Here is a 19,343-nt window from a genome sequence, read left to right as displayed (position 1 = left end):
AGTCATACACGCGAAACGTTAGGAAAGTAAGACATGTGCCCCTGCACTATACAGACGAACAACTCCTAGACTTCTCTAAAGACGCAGGAGTTTTATCGGCACGCAGACAGATAAGGTATTCGCGACAAGAAGATGGAGCAGAAAAGTCACATCCACTTCACACGGTAATTCTGGCTTTCAGAGACGATCGCCCTATTCCCGGAAGAATTTGCCTGGGCTTCACCAGTCACCCTGTCGAGGAATACCTAGGACGTGCACTTCGCTGCTATAATTGCCAGAGATTTGGGCACATGTCGAAAACCTGCCGCAGCACACGTCGATGCAAAATCTGCTCAGACGATCGTGACCACAAGGAGCGCAAGTCGCTTCCTCAACCTAAATGTGCAAACTGTGCGGGGAACAATGCCGCCTCCTTCTCAGGCTGCCCTCAGAACGAGGCAGTGGCACAAATGCGTCGACACGAAGTTATCTATGGAAGACAACCGCGACGCAATGAACCCGCCCCAAACCTTGAGATTGTTCATCCATTGCAAGATCACCCACAACAGCGGGCACCGGAACCACCACAGCCAAGAAAATCAACAAGCTATTTCTTCTCAAGAGAACAAATGACAGTGAAATCAACAGAGCAATCAAGAGGATCACAGTCAAGCGCCCAGTCTTATGCATCAGCGTTACGGAAACCCAGACGACAACAGGCAGAAAGTAATACACAAGAAAGCTCCGATATTCGCACACATTTTTATCAGCCATCTTACGCACCTGCTGCAGATGTAACGCCAGCTAATAGCGAACATACCACCGCATCCGTGACACAACTGATTTTGCCAATGCTTTTCGCAGCTCTTTAGGCAATCCTATCTGCTCTGCCGGTAGCAAACAACCTACCAAAAGTGAAAGTCTTGTTGCCTCTGGAAGCTCCATTGTGTCAACAATCCGGGCTGAAACTGCGGCAGGCAGTACATGAATAACTTCTACAAAAATGTCTCTATATTTCAGTGGAATTCCAACAGTAATCGAAGGAAGTGTGCTGATTTTCGTAAACTGCTTGTGCAATACAACTTTCCAATACTTTGCATTCAAGAGGCGGGAATCAATGACGACTTTCGCCTCTCGAATTATGTGATATAAAAGGCTTCTCGTCAAGTGCTGTTAGCAGAGTGCTCCTGTGCGTCAGGAAGGACCTACCATCTTGTCAAATTCAGTCCAGTGACTCAGACTTCCCGGAATTCATCGCATGCAAAATATCCCTTGGCAAGCTCTGCATAACAGTGATTAATCTATATCTACAACCTTCAAACAGGGTTTCAGTAGAAGCGCTAGTGGATATCTTCAAAAGAGCTCATTCTAATGTATTTATATGGGGCGACTTCAATGCACACAGCATCATCTGGGGCAGTGATCATTGTGATGCATGTGGTAACGTTATTGAGTGCGCCATAGTTAAATGCAACTCGACTCTTTTAAACGATGGGTCGCCAAGATTTCTTCATGGTTATAATTATTCAAGCTGCATAGATGTTACCCTGTGTTCACATGATCTAGTGAATGGTGTGGAATGGACAACAGATATGGAAACGTGCGGAAGTGATTATTTTCCCATCCTTGTAAACCACCCTAGCATGCACTACGATATCAGGCGTTACAGCAGACTAACCAATTGGCAAGCTTTACGGTACCGCCTAACGGATCAAATTAATCAGCATGAAACAGTGGAAATATCTACAGAACTTTTGCAGGATAACATGAACATATGCAGAAAGAAGGTCTCAATTCCAAAAGATTATGCTGCAGTTGACGGAGAGTATGAACACCTGAGAGCCATTAGACCCCGATCCGAAAGAGCGTATCGACGCAGCGGAAGTTTAGAACCATGCAGAAACCCTCAGAAAATACACAATGTAATGCGCAGACGCATGGAAAATTTAGGCAAACGGCGCTGGCGCGATTTCTGGTGCACGTTGTCTCCTCATACGTCTGTCCCACGAATTTTTTTAGTAATTCGTTCTTCAAGCGGACCTGTAACACAGAGCTTCCCTTTTCGTGCTCTCGCTGTAGCTCGTGACACGTATGAGATAATAGTTGCAGATGAATTCTGTGAGCTTATTTCTAGACCTGCTTTTTCATCGCAATGTGCAGAATTTGATATTTCAGTAGTGTTAGCTAAGCAGAAGATTACTGCTTGCTACTGGGTCCAACATCCTCAATTAGATCGTACTTTCACCTTAAGCGAGCTTCAATGTACAGTTGCATCATGTCGCCAAAAGTCTGCTGCTGGGCCGGACGGCATTACGTAAAATATGCTAAGAAACCTCGGACGGACAGGTACAAATGCTCTCTTAGACATCTATAATAATTTATGGATTGGAGAAACTGTACCCGACTCTTGGAAAGTCGCTCGAATCATACCTATTTTAAAACCACGTAAGACGCCCTTGCGCGTTGAATTCTTCCGCCCGGTTAGTTTGATATGTTGTGTATGCAAAGTAATGGAGAAAATGATTGACGCGCGACTTTAATGCTGGTGTAATGAAACGGATGTGTTGTCCAACTACTTAGTAGGTTTTAGGAAACATAGATGCACAATGGCTGCAATATTAGATATAGTAATCTGTGTGGAACACGAGCGTGCACGTGGAAACATGACGATAGGAGTATTCCTAGACACCAAGAGGGCATTTGACACTGTTAGTCATGTTCATGTTCTGCTAAGTATGTTGGAACATGGACTGTCTTGCAGGTCCTTGCGATGGATTTCTGAATTTTTGTCAGGTCGCAAAATATTTGTTCAGACGGGTAAAGGAAAGAGTGCTGAACATGTAATCAAATAGGGAGTACCACAGGGAAGTGTACTCAGCCCTTTTCTTTTTAATTTCGTCATGGCTGATTTAGCAAGAAGACTGCCATCACACTTAAAATTTTCATTGTATGCAGATGATGTGTGCATTTACACATCTGGGTCTAATGCTCAACTACTTCAGATGACATTGCGAGATGGCGTAAGTATCATTAATAAATTTTTGAGACAGAGAGGAATGGTTCTATCACGCGCAAAAAAAGCTATATTGCCGTTCGCTCGGAGGCAGTTAAAAAATTTCACCCGTAATCTGGAAGGGCACCCTCTAATGATTGCCACACAGCACCGATTTCATGGCATAATACTTGATAGGCAACTATCCTGGACACCCGACATAAAAAAACTCGAAAACATGGTCAATGCCACAGTGACTGTACTTGGCAGACTCGCAGGCACATCCTGGGGCGGTTCAGTATCGTCATGCTGACTGTTTACAATGCATTGATACGAAAAAAATTGCGTATTCCACGCCCATCTTACACGGACTTTCCCACACGTCAGAAGAGCGACTTCAAAGACTTTTAGCTAAAGGACTACGCATATCTCTAGGAGTTCCACGAGCGACTTCTAGCTCTCTTGTAATTGCTGAGGCTCGCCAATCACCATTTCCATTTATGCGAACTACAGAAACACGCCCACAATATTTTCGTGTTCAAACACAGCATAATAGTCACCCATTGGCTATAAACTTAATGAAACGAGATAGAAGGTATGTTCATATAGAAATTCGAGGAAAACTTCGCATATTGCCAAGAAATGAGTCTTGGAGCTCAGACATCGAATATCCTCCATGGCTGTTTACACTTCCAAAAATCGAATTGTCAGTAGACGGGATATTGAGAAAAAGAGACATGTTCATTGAGGCTGCTCAACAGCTAGCACTTTATCAGATATATATGCGGTATTCAGAATACACACACGTCTACACAGATGGCTCCAGTATATCAACCTCTTACTCCTTCTTTATTGATTAAACCGCACCGCAACAAACATGAATCATTTAAATTATCTCGTTCGACTTCGTTCACAACGGCTGAACTGTTCGCAATCCTATGTGCGATAAAATTTATATTGTTAGTAAGAGATGCGCAAAAATGTGTAATTTTCAGCGATTCACAGGCGGCTCTAACTTCACTCTGCAGCACAAGAGGGAGAACATTCAGTGATAGTATAATATACGAAACACTTAAAAACCTCACAAAGGCAAGCGCAGCGAAACATGCAATAGCATTTCAGTGGATATCAGGGCATTGTAACATTCCTGGCAACACAGCAGCCGATGAAGTAGCACGACAAGCACACCTCAAAGAGGATGTGGTTCCGCTCCCAATATCAAAGAATGAGTTACGTTGCATTATAAGGACAACGTCTTTCAAAATGTGTAGAAACACCAGGTTTCACCAAAATTCTAAGAGCTCGGACTTGTACCATATTGATCCGTTCAGTGAATTCAAATTTTCATTATCATTAGACAGCACTATAGATACCCTTATTCATCGATTAAGGCTAGCCACTGCCTACACGAAGCACTTCTTACACAGAATTGGCCGAGCGGAAACCCCCGAATGTGATTCTGGATTTGTAGACGAAAATATATGTCACCTCCTTCTAGATTGCCCGCGTCACGAAACACCAAGATGCCGACTTAAATCAACCCTAATTAAAGTAGACCGCAGACCTTTCAGTTTAAAGAAAATTTTGGGTCCTTGGCCAACAGCGTCTTTACAGAAGAGTGCTTTAAGAGCACTAAAGACTTTTCTTGAAGACAGCGGCATTGTTGTACGTTATTAGCGCTTTTATTGTCCCTTTCATTTCATTGTCGCTGTATATATGCATGTATTTGTGAATTATGTTATGTTGAATGTTTTGTTGTGACTATACGGGATAATGCATTTAAACGATGAATTCACCACCCGCTGACCAGAGACTGTGTCATTAGGCGGCAGTATCGTTCGTATTTTCGAGACATTTACCAACAAAACTGTGGAGACCATGTGTTTATTACGTCATTGTCTTTCTGTGAAAACGTTGCGTGATAAGTCCTGGTGCTTCTGTGAAAAGATTATTTCATATGTAATCTTTAACCCTGTACGTTGTATGATGGAACCATTCAAGAGATAAGAGTAGCCGGCGCCTTAAATTGTCCGTCGACATCTCCTTATATCATATAAAAAAAAGAATTCATGGCTGCCAGACCCTCGCCAAATTTCAGACCCTCGTTTACTGCACCATTCATATGCTTTCTCCCCCTCCTCTCCCAAACTTTGTGATATACAAACATAAATAAAAATAAAAAGAAATGGACTCATTTAATTTGGCCACACATCGTGGGACCCCATGCTCACTTCGCCCACATAGATTTCCGTCGCGTTCTTCCGTGTCAACGTAACAGAGGGCGAGTCCGAGTTTCTTGTTTCCATTCCTCATTAGCGTGACCTCGTGAAGCAAAGCAGTCAGAACCGCTGCATTAGAACTCACCAACCATGCGCTTCTCCGTGCTGCTTCATTCGTCGAACTGGTTAAGTACAGTCCACACTGTTTTTTCAGTCGCTGCCTTCCCTAAATTCTAACCTCACTCGAGCATGCGGCTTCGCGAAGCTCCCGAGGTACCGATGAAATAAAAACTGTTTGCTGTTTTCACGAGAAAAAAAAAAGAAAAGAAAATATCAAGCACCTTACCGCCTAGGCGCGGATGGGATCAGCCTTAAAATGTTGTGCAGTGCCACCCTGTTCTTTCAGGTTGAGTATGTAGTACTTCAGTGTGAAAACGTTTGACCGACACAATTGAAAGGTGCCATGTAGCCTCATTATCCTACAATAAAGTTCGACTTAAACCTTAATACGTTACATCGGAGGCTCTAAGTTAAATGGAGAATTGTGTGTGACTACTGTCATTGGAGCCGTAGCCTCATATCTTAAGCTAGTACCTTATCAAAGCAAGGACCATCCTCGCACTAGCTTCCTGAAGGATATTTTTGAATGTAGCTTTGTCAATGCGCAGCAACCTCGCGAAATAATAGTGAAGCTGGAAAGATTTGATACAGGGAGTAATTCTTTTATATGAGTATACCTTTAAAGCTTAGCAATAAAGTATATGCGAAGCTAATGATCATTACTGCTTTCGTGTGACGCTTGCGCCTCGTTTCATTAATGATACAGCGCGCAGTGCGACCTTTCCGGTTCGGCTACTGGAGCCGAAGCATCCCTTGGACGCGGCTGTTCCTAGACATCACCACGAAATCCGTGAGGCGGCTCTTCTACAGGAGCTCCGGCTCCGCAAAGTTATGCAAATTGCTCTCGCCAAATCCTCGCCCACCGAGGCATCACAGCAGCCACGTTAGGCTTAACTTCCGGTGTATTCAGCGTCGTGTCGCGTTCCGCTGCGCCTTTACTCAACAAACGGGATTTGAGATGAAATTTGCACAATGTTATATGCTGACCCGAGATTCATCATCGGAGTGATGGACAGAAGACAAATGCGGATGTATTTTGACCAACCAAACTGTACCAGTTAGTGTGTTCCTGATCAACAACCTTTGGCCACACATTGCTTTGCTGAATTGAAGGTAGTGAATGCTATTGGCGTGTTCGCAGTTGCCAGCCTGCTCCTCGCCTTCCCTTTCCTGTTAACTGTATATATGTGTATATGTGTTCAAAACAAATAATAATAATAATTGTCGTAGTCACGAGGCTGTATTCTGTCTCAGTGTATGTGTATAATTGTGTCAACCTGCCCGAACGCCTCCAGGCATCCGAAAAGGGACGATATGGGACGATGAACGCGCGAGTAAGGAAGTGCAAGTTCGCAGCCGTTGTCATGCCGTTTGGTGGTCATGTTTCCGTCGTCTTCGCGCCGACATCATTTAAGTCGTCACTTTTTCATGCCGTCTACTATGACACGTCGACCATAGTTTACGATGTCATGACCAAACGCCGTTACTGACGTCAGCATGCATGCTTCGAAAGTATTGAAAGTGTGTCCACTTGATTTCGGTCATCCGCATAGACTACTTGAAAACGCTCGATTGAAAATCATTTTTTTGGTTTCTGCTTTACTATTTTATTTTTGTTGTTTTAGAGAACGTGTTTCAACGGAATGGACGATTGCTTTTTAACGTGCTGGACGTAGAGTCGCACGCGTTCGATAATGGCGTGTTCGTAGCGCTGAGTGTCTGTGCACACTTGTGAGGTAAGCTTCTAGTGCGATGAAAACGATCGCTTGTTTCGCGCGTAAGTGAAAGTGCTGGCGTTTCTTTACGTGTAGAAGCCGATGTGAACTAACAAAAAAAAAAGAAAGAAAGAAAAGCTGCAGCTTGTTTTGAAAACGCAGTTCACGTGGTAATATTTTAATGAAATAGCGACAACGAAGTGATAGTAATATTGCAGAAATGGAGAATAAGTTGTGGATCTTTTTTGTTGATGGACTCGGGCTTAGAAATGAGAGCGACGTTTAAATGACAACGACAACGGCGAGCGCGTAGGTAGGCAGTTAATTAAAACCAGAGCTGCTCTCAACCGGCCATTGTCTATGCATGACGCTGACATTTCTCGGTAACCCGGCCGCTTATAGAACGGTGACTGTTCGGTAAGGAGGAAAGATCAAATTCAAGACGCGCAGGAATGTGGCGATAGCGGTAGAGATTCGCGATCACACTTTATATAAAATGCATGTGCCGATGTGCGTGGTTAATGCGACAACTCCTGCTTCGTACCAAAATGATAAGACTGCACGTCTGCGTCCCTGAGAGCGAACAAATTCGCAGTTTCGACCCAAAAGCGATTGCAGATTAGCAACGTTTTAGCAAAGTATTAGCAACAAATCACAACGTCTTAGAGAACAACACGAAGAAAGGTTCGTAGTTTTTCGACCGTATAAATTAGAGCAAGCATTCGCTAGCCAATTAGCAAGCGTAGTGGTGTCCAGCGCACACAGGCAGAAACGAACAGATTTCACTTGATGATCGTGAACGCTCGCTGTCACAGCATTGGCGTGAGGAAGATTACAGGCCGATGTGAGCAAACGCTTCGGTGCGGCGTCTCGCTTCGACGCCTCTCCGAAACTTGGGATCACGTGACCTCCAGCACTAGGTGGGACCGAAGACCGCACGCATGCAGCCACCAGCCATCTCGGCTCGCCCGATCTGTGACCCCTCCGGAGTTGACGGTACCCCCTCCTCTCCCGCCTTGGGCTCCTGCTTTATCACGTGACCTGCAGCAGTGGGACGCACTAAGCCACGTGACATCCTTCTCGTGTCACACACTGGCACGTTGCTCCTCGCATCGGCCGCATTCGGCGTGCTGGCTGCGATAGGTTCTTATCGCACTTGGACTTTATGCAGAACCTCACGGCGACGCCGACAACGACGGCGAGAATTCAATTTTTAATGTTCATATATGATTGCAATCGCAATAAAATGTAAAGGGAACAAATCCCGGTGCAGTATTAGCTGCACTACTCACTGTTTATATATTTTTATCGCAACAGCCAGATTCTTGGGGAGTTACTTCATTAGTTAAGTATCAGACTTCTTTGAGTATACTTTCGTGCAGGCCGTACCGTTTTATCTCAATTTGTTTTTTGCACGACCCTTTTCTTTTATCAGAGGGTTATCCGTTTGCTTGCCAAGATTCGTGCGTTGTCGTTCTACCCACACTCATAATTTTTGCCCATGGTACCGGCACTAAATCTCAGAGTTGCCACATGGCTCCGAGCTGTAATTCAATCAGCCTTGAAGAACATATGTAAGTGGCTTCAACGACGACACCAGGAAATTTAAGTGGTTGTGTTCCTCGTTTCGCATGTTTGCTGCACAGGAGGCAGCACGCCACTATGTAAGTAGTTTTTTTCTTGTCTCTTTTCATCTCCAAGCGTAACGTGACAGGCTGTGACGTGTCGTTGCCGGAGTTGAATTGTGATGTCAACCCCGTCGACTCGGTATGGTGTTGCGCTGACGGTAATAAGTGTAATTGAGTTAATAATTATAAGGAACTGCAAATCCGGAGCGTCGCTGGAAGCATTTTCTTTAGGTAGCACGTCATCGAGTATAGTTTGGTGTATTGGACAGTGTTACAGGGGTTGGGCGCGGCAAGACGAGTATGACATAACAACTGACTTAGTGAATTGCGGCGTTGAAACCTCGCCTCCTGTTTCTTTACGACCCTCCGTGGTGGCGTAATGGCTTTGGTATTGCGCTGCATATAGCTCGAGGCTGCGGGATCGAATCCTGGCCGCGTAAGCCGCATTTCGTTGGCGGTGAAATTAAAGAAAAAAAAAATGGGTGCGTATCATTCATTGGGTGCACATTGGGTGCATGTGATGCTTAAAAGCCCAGAATTTAATTCTTTTTTCCCTCTTTACTACCTAGGCTGATATTGTTGAACTGCGCGAAACGAGCCAAAGCACGGCATACAAAGAAAGAACGGAAAAAAATGAAAAGGGTAAGAGATTTTTTGTGTCACCGTCTGGGAAGGCCCAACCACTACTCGTAGATTACACTGTATGCTTAAAGCATGCGTAAAATAAACATTGTTTTGATTACTACTCGGGAAAGTAAAAACAGCAACAGATCTGCTAAGATCGTGCCTAGTACATGTATGTACAGAAACCATGAGCGCTGATTTCCAACTAGTTGTTATTTTTCAAAAGAACACAAAAAAAACGTGTTCTGCATGAGTAAAAACCTGCAACCAGAATATATAAATTTGCAGAAGTTTCAATTTGTACAAACATAATATGTACAGAAAGATTTTATAAATCCAGCTGTGCCTTGGAAGTTGTGTTATATTGTCTGGAATTGTGCCATGATGCTTGAAGATGCTTAGGCTATAAAGAATTTCATTATGACATAGCATGTAAATATGCTGTTGGTTATGCAGTACCTTATAGGTGAAGCTTACTTTCGTGAAACCTGAGTTTAGCTTTAAAACACTATCTAGTTTAATAGTATATCACTATAAGAGAAGCGAATCCCCAATTCCAATTCCATCACAAGTTGACACTGCCTCTTGTGGTTAACTGACAAGGAACTGCATACTATCCATCTGACGCAGGTATAGAGTATACATAGTGAGATATCCACAAGGCTGCGCTATTGTGAATATATTTATATATGGTCTACCATTGTAGTCATGAAGAAGGGGTGTTTTATTATGTATTATCTTTGTGTGTGCTACTTATGATTTTTATTTGTTTTGTGACCTAAAGGTTTCAAATAACAGCATGGGAGAGGTGCCATCCTTTTATGCATCGTACTGCATCACTGTTTGATATCAGCTTGAATACAGAAGCCACTGCCCCTGGCTTGAAAAAAGAAACTGTTTGTAATTGCATTCGTGGAGGACATGCATTTCTGCTCAGGTGTTCACATCTGTGTCATATTAAATGCAACGTCATTAGAATGGGTTCAATGAAAAGTTCAGCGCATTACCTCTGGATGGCTTCAAAATTGTTCTCAGTGGAATGATGGTACCCGCCGTGGTTGCTCAGTGGCTATGGTGTTGGGCTGCTGAGCACGAGGTCGCGGGATCGAATCCCGGCCACGGCGGCCGCATTTCGATGGGGGCGAAATGCGAAAACACCCGTGTACTTAGATTTAGGCGCACGTTAAAGAACCCCAGGTGGTCAAAATTTCCGGAGTCCTCCACTACGGCGTGCCTCATAATCAGAAAGTGGTTTTGGCACGTAAAACCCTATAAATTAAAAATTATTGGAATGATGGTGTTTTTTTTTCTTTATTCATGACAGTCAGGTTATTGCAGAGAAAGCAAATTTGTTCAAAGTTCACCTGATTTTGCCGTATTGTATCAGCCGTATTGTACATTGTCTTTTGTTGTGTGCATGATTTTCGTACATACATGTACCAGGCGCGATCTTAGCACGTCTGTTCCATTTCTTACTTGCCCAAGTAGTAATCAAAACAGTTTTTATTTTACGCATATTTTAATCGAACAGTGTAAGCTACCAGTAGTGGTTACATACGTAGCAGCAGGAGCTGTTCCTCGAGAGCACTGTTGCAAAAAGTTGTTTGTATGTCTTGCAGAGTGCAGGGCATGTATGCATTAAGATCCCGAAAAATGTAGTAATTGCCGCTTCGGAGTCGGGCCTTGCAAGACGGTGACACAAAAAGTCTCGTAGTTGTACTAAAGCCATATTCTGTTGCGCTGTAAAGAAATTTGGTGAAATAAGTATTGTACGTTCCCTCTAAGATGAGGATGAGTGAATTTTCAGGCTAGCAGGTGCTTGAAATGCTTCTAGAAAAAAAAAAGTGAAGAATGCAGTTTTGTTGCTTGATTCTAGATGTTGCGAAGTAGCGAACTTGAAAGGACATAAGGCAAGAATTTGTATTATGCGTCAATTTCCAGTGTAGGCTACAGTAGCAATAGTCACAGGACAGCCCAACACGGCACTGCACTCAATACCATAACTTGAGTATGCTGCGGTTTTAATGACCAGCATTCTAGTGGTCTAATCATCATCATTGTCCTACACTGCTCTTCTGCTGCACTCTTTCTCTTCCCCAGTTCAGTGTAGCACAATGGAGTGCATATGCTCAGGCTGACCTCTCTACCTTTCTGCAGGTAAAGTCTTTGCACCTTTTTCTGTTTTCATTACCAATCTATAACTATAAGGTGTGCACTGCAGTCTAATCCTTCAAGTGAACAAACACATCGAGAGGTGAAATGTTACTAAACGTGGAAGCTTGGCGGCATGGTGTCAGCACAGCAGGGTCGGTGAAGGCCCAACAGTGTACATCGCACACTGGTCACACGTGATAAGAGGGAGCGGACGAAATGGACGGAATGTACAACTCGCGGACATATTTGTCCACGATCCTTTCATTGCAGTTGGGCCGTAGCAGTGGTTGTTGAAACCAGTGCAAAGTCGCGTAATGCAAGTAAAAGAAAGCAAGATATAGTTGATCCCTCCTTCGTAGAAATCGCCACAACACGAACGTGAAACGCGTCATCACAGAAACTGTTGCATGTTTGCTTCGTGAACTCGCGGTCTGCTGCCACGAAAGAAGCACGATTTGCGGGTTGGCGACCGTTGCAGGCTTGATTGGTGTGCGGCGTCCTGCTGACGAGTCGCTTCGGTGAAGATACGAGCCTATTTTGGATCCGTCTCCCTAGTGTCCTCGGCAGCCGGTTGAGTTGCGACGCGCCCAGCTTTAGGAATGCGAGTGGCAGACTTCACGGCGTGCGCCGCGGACGCGCGAAGGCGTTTTGCTTCACGCTGGCGTCTCTCTCGCCAGATCAAAGCGAGATTCGTCCCACGACGTCCTTGTCTTTCTGCGCCGCCTAGCGCAGCAGTTTCCTTAGTTGGTGCGGTCGCAAGCGAAGCAGTATGGCGGCGTGTGGGCACTGCTGTTGCACGTTGATGCTGCACTCCGTAGGTGACGAGGCGTCGCAACCTAATCGGATGCGAAAGACAAACCTGGTGTGGAAATTTTGCCGTCACCTCGGCAGAAGACCTACATCACCTACACCAGGCTGCACAGCGTTGAAGCCTTTGCTGCGCTGAGACTACCGAAGTGCTTGCGGTTGGGGCTCGATAGCGTCATGATGCAGCGGTTCGCTTAACCATTCCGAGATGGCGGTGCCATCCCTGTCAAGAAAGAGCATAATTTAGGCGTTAGCGCCGGCGTCACATCCATTACAGGAATTTGATGGGGAACCGAGGTATCAGATACTTTAGGGTTAAGATTTCTTATTCACACATATATACGTATAGCTATATTCGTACAAAAACGGCATTGGGTGTTTGGTACTGCATTCACTTATTCGTTCGTTTGAAAAGAGGCGTGTCGAAATGCAGCACGAGCGGATTTCATAAATACGCCGTGCTTAAGCGATGTAGCCGCTTTCAAACAGACTTGTTTTATTGGTGCTAGGACGACGGCATTCGCACTACTAGTTATCATAGCTTTACTGGTGATTGCTTGTGTATTGCACTTTTGATGCCACGAAAGAAAGGGGTCCGCACATGCAGGCGTAGCTCACTTATAAGCATTCGTTGAAACGGTTCTTCCCCGAGTTACGAGTGTAATGGGGAGAAGCATGATTCAGCAACTCCCTCTTTTTAGAGGCCGTTGTGCCTGTAGTTTATAGTGGCCCTGACGTAGTGAAATTCGGCTTTGTAGCATTCAAAGTAGGGTCGTGGAGAAGTTGGATATATAGGTCACTAAGTTCGTACTATGAAAGAATAGGTTTCCTTTTACGAAACTGTCATTTCCGCTGTTACAAGTGTCACGGGTGGAAGCGTGCTTCAGCGACGTCCTCCTATTTTTCGCAGACCATTGTGCCTGCACTTCAGAGCGGCCCAGACGTAATGAAGTTCGCTTTTGTAGCATTCGCAGAAGGCTTGAGGAGAAACTTGCTTCTCCCCAGTTCGCAGGTCGCCCACTTCGTAAGACGAGAGAATGGCTTCTCTGTTACTATCGTTCAGCAGTTGGGCGCTGGCATGGCGTCTTGTCAGAGAGGAAGTGACATGCTCTCGCGCTAGAGCTCTGTGACCGAGTTTAGCGTCGCGTTCTTGGCCGAAACGTCAACTAGCTCCACGAGACTCCCGTGCTCTCGCGGGAGAGCTTTGTGACGTGTGAAGATTGTCGGCTCATGGACGTGGTTTCGGTGCCAGACGGCCAGCCGAGGCTTCCTCGATGTGGGCACCAGGCAGACAGAAAGAGAACATCACCTTTACTGAGTCGCGAACATACGCGAGAGTACGGTGCATGCGGGAAGCGTGTAAAACCAAACCGCGCTCTGTTGGCTTCGCAGGAAGCACACGGACGTTTTACACAGGTGGGTATAGAACGTGTATTTCGGTAGTTTTCGTTATCGTCGCTGCAAAAACGAAGTTGCCCAGACGCACTTGCGAAGTACATAAAAGTGAAACGGTTGCGATTCGTGTAGGCGACTACTTCCCCGTCTTTTCGGTCCCACTTAGACAGCGCTGACTCATGGCAATGCTTGCTGCAGTGTACAAAACACAAGGGTCAGACAAAAGCACAGATATACCAGGAGATGCTGGCAACTACTCCGAACTTTTGTGTTTCAATAGCTTGGTGGGAGCACAGTTATCAGTTGCATTGTGATTGAGATTATCTGTGTCTCAGAGGAAGAACAGACCGTGAATGAACGACGAAAAATTTAGAGCGGAGCGAGCGTATTCCTCTCACGGTTGTCTGCGAATTGTGTGTGTTGAGGAAAAGTGTATTTTAACAAGACACGATGCAGTGTGCACAGTCATTGGAGCCGACGTCTCATATCTTATGCTTGCATCTTGTATAAAGCAAACACCACTGTTGTACTACCTTCCCACAGAATATTTTTTAACGTAGCTTTTACAGTGCGTCACACCCTCGCGATTTAAGACGTACAACTGTAAGGATTTCGTAAAAGGTGTAAGTCTTTTAAATAAATTGAACGATTAGAAACAAACAATATGCGAAGTTGATGAGGATTACTACTTTCCTGTGACATCAGCGCCGCAAGTCCTGCTTCGCAAAGGGTGGTGTTCGACATTCCGCCCCTTTACTACGCGACGACGCCCAGCAAGTACGTGACGCTGAGACACCCGTACCCAGTTTGGCTACGGAAGCCGAAACATCCCTTCGACGCCGCTGTTCCTTGACATCAGCACGAAACCCTTGAGGCGGCACTTCAAGAGGAGCTCCGGCTCCGCGAAGTTGCGCAAATTTCTCGGGCCAGGTTTGCGCCCGCCGAGGCAGTACAGCAGCCACGTTAGGCTTAACTTCCGGCGTATTTAGCGTCGTGTCGCATTCTGCTGCGCCTTTACTCGACAAACAGGATTTGAGAGAAAATATCACAAAGCTATATGCTCACCCGAGATTCGTCATAGGAGTGGTTGACAGGAAACACACGCAACCGTTCCCAAGATGACCCTTGATTAACTAAACTTTACCAGTGATATGTTCCTTATAATAACTTTCACCCACATGTTACTCTGCTGAACTGAAGGTAGTCAGTGCTACAGGCTTATTCACCTTGTAATGGTCATGAGGTTAAGATAGGTTTGTTTCAGTGCATCATTATATGTGTGCCAATCCTCCCGAGTGCCTACTGGCACCAGAAAAGGGACGATAGCGGACGATCAAGGCGCGAGTAAGGTAGTGCAAGTTTGCGGCTGTTGTCACGTGTTGTCATGCCATCTTGGTGTTCACGTTAAAGTACTAGAACTTCTATATAGTCTAGCATTCTATAGAATATGAGAACATTATAGTCATATGTAAATTTTAAAATTTAACTACGGGGTTTTACGTGCCAAAACCACGGTCTGATCATGAGGTAGGCCGTAGTGGGGGATTCCAGAATAATTTTGACCCACTGGGGTTCTTTAACGGGCACCTAAATCTGGGTACACGGGTGTCTTTGCATTTCGCTCGCATCGAAATGCGGCCGCCGCGACCGGGATTCGATCACGTGACATCATGCTTGTAGTGTGCAGCGCAATACCAAAGCCACTATAAGCAACCACGGCGGGCCAGGTATGTTTCGGTATGCTGCAGTCACGTTTCGGTCGTCGTTGCACCGCCATAACCTCGTTCGTCTCTTTGCCATGCCGTCTACCGCAACATATCGACAATAATTTGCGCTGTCATGACCAAGCAGCTTAGTGACGTCAGCATGCATGCTTCGCAGGTGTTGCTAATGGGTCCGTTTGATTTTTGTGATCCGCGTAAAGTATTTGAGAACGCTTACTTGAAAATCATTTGATGGCTCCTTCTTCATTGTTTTCGTGTTTTCGTTCTGCAGTTCTTGAGAGCGTGTTTCAGCGCAATAAATTGTTGCTTTTTGGCGTAGTGGACGTAGAATCGCATAGGTTCGATGATGACATGTTCGTACCGCAATAGCGTCAATGTGCACTCGTGGGATAGCACTCGCAGTGGTATAACATCGAACGCCTGTTTCGCGCGTAAGTGAAAGTGTGAACACTATAATATTTACGTGTACAAGCCATTGTGAAAAAAAAAAAAGAAGTGCCTAAACTTACGGTGACGCCGGCAACGACGGTGAGAATTAAATTTTAATGTCCATATATAGTCGCAATCGCAATAAAATGTAAAGCAAACAAATCCCGCGGCAGTAGTAGGTATACTACTTACTGTTTCTATTCATTTTTTTTTCTTTCGCAACAGCTACAGTCTTGGTGAACTACTTGAATGTGGTAGACTTTTTTAAAGTCTACTTTGATACAACCCGTACCATTTTATCTGAATTTGTTTATTGCACGACCCTTTTCCTTTATCAGAGGTTAATCCGTTTGCTTGCCAAGACTCGTGTGTTATCCTACTGCCCACCCTCGTAATTTTTGCTCACGGTACAGGCACTCGATCTCTGAATTGCCACAAACAAGGAGGCACCGTCTTTCAGTCAGCCTTGAAGAATTGCTGTAGTGGATCCAACGACTACACCCGGAAATTCAAGTGGTTTTGTTCCTCGTTTCGCATGTTTGCTGCACAGGACAAGGCAAACCATTATGTAAGTTGTTTTTTCGTCTTCCTTGTCATCTCGAAGTGCGACGGAAGAGGCTGTGACTTTCCTTGCCGGAGTTCAATTGCTATGTCAACAGCGGTGACTGGGTTGGGGGTAGCTCTGCCGATAATAGCTGTTTTTTGTTAATAAATATAATTGCAGGTCCTGAGCATCATGGGAATAATTTTTTTGAGGTAGCGGGTCATCGATTATCATTTGGTGCATTGCAAAGTGTTACTGGTATGGGGGATTTAGATGGCACAACGGCAAAGGGACGGCAGGACGAAGATGACATGACAACTGATTTATCGAACTCCGGCGTTGAAACCTTAGATCCTCTCTCGTTACGACCTGCCATGGTAGTGTAGTGGCTTTGGTGCAGCGCTGCTAAGCACGAAGTTGCGTGATCGAATCCCGGCCGCGGCGGCCGCATTTAGAAGGGGGCCGAAATGTCAGGGACACTCATGTAGCGTGCAATGGGTGCACGTTAAGAAAATGCAGGTGATCAAAATTAAGCATGAATCCCGCACTACGGCGTGCCTCATAATCACAGTGGTGGTTTTGGCACGTAAAACCGCAGAAATTAATGTTTTTTGCCGACAAAGGTCGACAAAACTATAATAAAAGTTTGTGCGTGTGCGTGTGCGTGTGCGTGCGTGCGTGTGTGTGTGCGTGCGTGTGTGTGTGCGTGCGTGCGTGTGTGTGCGTGCGTGTGCGTGCGCGTGCGTGTGCGTGCGCGCGCGCGTGTGTGTGTGTGTGTGTGTGTGTGTGTGTGTGTGTGTGTGTGTGTGTGTGTGTGTGTGTGCGTGTGCGTGCGTGTGCGTGTGTGTACGTGCGCGCGCGCGCGTGTGTGTGCGTGTGTGTGCGTGTGTGTGTGTGTGCGTGCGTGTGTGTGTGTGTGTGTGTTTGTGTGTGCGTGTGTGTGCGTGTGTGTGTGTGAGGGGAAGGCAAGGCAAGCAATTACTCCCGATTACATTTTAATTTTTCAAAAGTACACACATATATACCTGAGCACATGCGCGATTTCATAATGCCTAAGCTTTACTGAGGCCAGGGATACATCACAAACGCAAATTACAAAAACGTGCATTTTTTTCTGTGCGCGCGCATAACTTAGATATGTTTAGGTAGCTTAAATAACTTAAATATGTTTAATGGTATGGGAGGCTTACCAGCAGCTCTTCCATTTTCTATCGCTGGGGCTTCTTCAATAAAAAAAGAACAATGGAAGAGCTATATGTGCCGTTGCAATTTGAAATGTACAGGCAATTCGCCACTTCCACAACCGCTCAAGCAGCTACTCCGATAAGAGCGCGTCTCCCCACGCGATACGCGTATGACAGTTGCGTACACCGATTACGGGAGAGAGAGAGAGAGTGAAAAAACTCTAATCGAATAAAGTGGTTTTGAACCCTTTGGGTCGAAACACCAGAGTTCTGGGCGTCACGTTACAATGGTTGTATAGCTGCGTTGACACGTCAGCGACATCACAAGCGCGAGTCTACGCCCAGGGCGCAAAAAGGGAGAGAGAGAGACATACATGTATTATGACAGAAAAACTGGGTGGTTGGCCTGAATCAAAGTTATGGCCTGATACTCAGCTTTGGGGAAGGGAAATGGGAGGGAAGAGAGAGAGAGAGAGGTGTTGACGATGTTGACGAAAATGGTGGCGAATGACAGGGAGGACTCTTCAAACTTCTCAAATCCAGATCGCTTTTGTGCAAGAATTTGATGGCAGTCTTATAAAACGTCACGCCGGCGACAAGGGTCCCTTCCAAGGCCTTAATACAGAACCTTTGCAGACAAATGGTGCACTAGTGATTGGCAGCCGTCGATCTTTATCCATAAAGATTAATTGCGTTGCCTGTATCTTGCGTGCGTATCTCGCGCTCCTGCTTGAAGTGTTATGGCTGCCTTCCACTGAGCCGTGCGCTTGAAGTTGTTTGTATACGGCCTTCCTCTTTCGTTTTTCTTGGCGCTTCGCGACTTTTCACTTGATAGTCTGCTTTTGAGTTGCCCTTTTCGCTGCTATTGTATCCGAGTTTTATGCGCCTGCATTTTCGAACCACCAACTGAATGGGATAGTCCGACGTAATTGCTGTAGCCGAAGTGTGGCGCTCGTGTCAATAAACTCGTCACGAATATTGAGATTTTTTTGTCATTTAGGACGTATCTGGATAGTGCTCCGTGTCTTGTAGGAAGGCTCTTTACTTCGAAAAGATTTCAGCGTTTGTGCTTCCGAAATTGAGCAGTCGGTTATGAGGGACCCCGTGTAGTGGAGGACTCTTACGGATTAACTTTGAGCACCTGAGATTTTTTAACCGGCGAATAAATGCAAGATAATGCTGGTTGCTTTTTTTTGCATTTCGATCCCAACAGAATGTTGCCGCAGAGGGAGGGAGTCGAGCCCGCGACTTCGCCCTCAGCAGTATAAAACGCAATAGCCACTCTGGGCCCTCGCGTTGGACTTATCCGGGATTGAGATGGCGCTGTTGAACTTCCTTGGCGTTGCGAAGAAAGCTTCTGTTTATAAAGAAAAAAATATATGCGGATCCCATGCATTGTGGGAATCAATGTTAGCGAAATTTCTGTGCTGTTCACTTTTCTTCAGGACAATTAGCGGTGCTCTTGACGTTTAGTGCAATACGAGAGTGGTGAGTTGATGCTGAACGTTACCGCGGCTATTTGTCTGCTTAATAAACATTACACACAGACCGACGTGTTTGCTTGAGGCGTTCTTGTGAGGCAGTATTCAGTATCATTGCCTCACAAGGCACATCTCTTCGTGGTAGAAATGTTAAATTTTATTAGAATTATTGGGTTGTACTTCCAGAAACCAAGATCGGATGATGAGGCACATCATAGTGGTGGACTCCGGATTAATTTTGACACCCTTGTGTCTTCTAACGTGCACCTAAATCAAAGTGCACTAGCGCTTTATTTCTCGCTCCCGTCGAAATGCGGCTTCCATGATCGGGATCGAACCGGCGACCTC

The sequence above is a fragment of the Dermacentor variabilis genome, chromosome 9, assembly GCF_050947875.1.
Source record: "Dermacentor variabilis isolate Ectoservices chromosome 9, ASM5094787v1, whole genome shotgun sequence".
Lineage (NCBI taxonomy): Eukaryota > Metazoa > Arthropoda > Arachnida > Ixodida > Ixodidae > Dermacentor > Dermacentor variabilis.
This window is presented reverse-complemented; position numbering follows the sequence as displayed.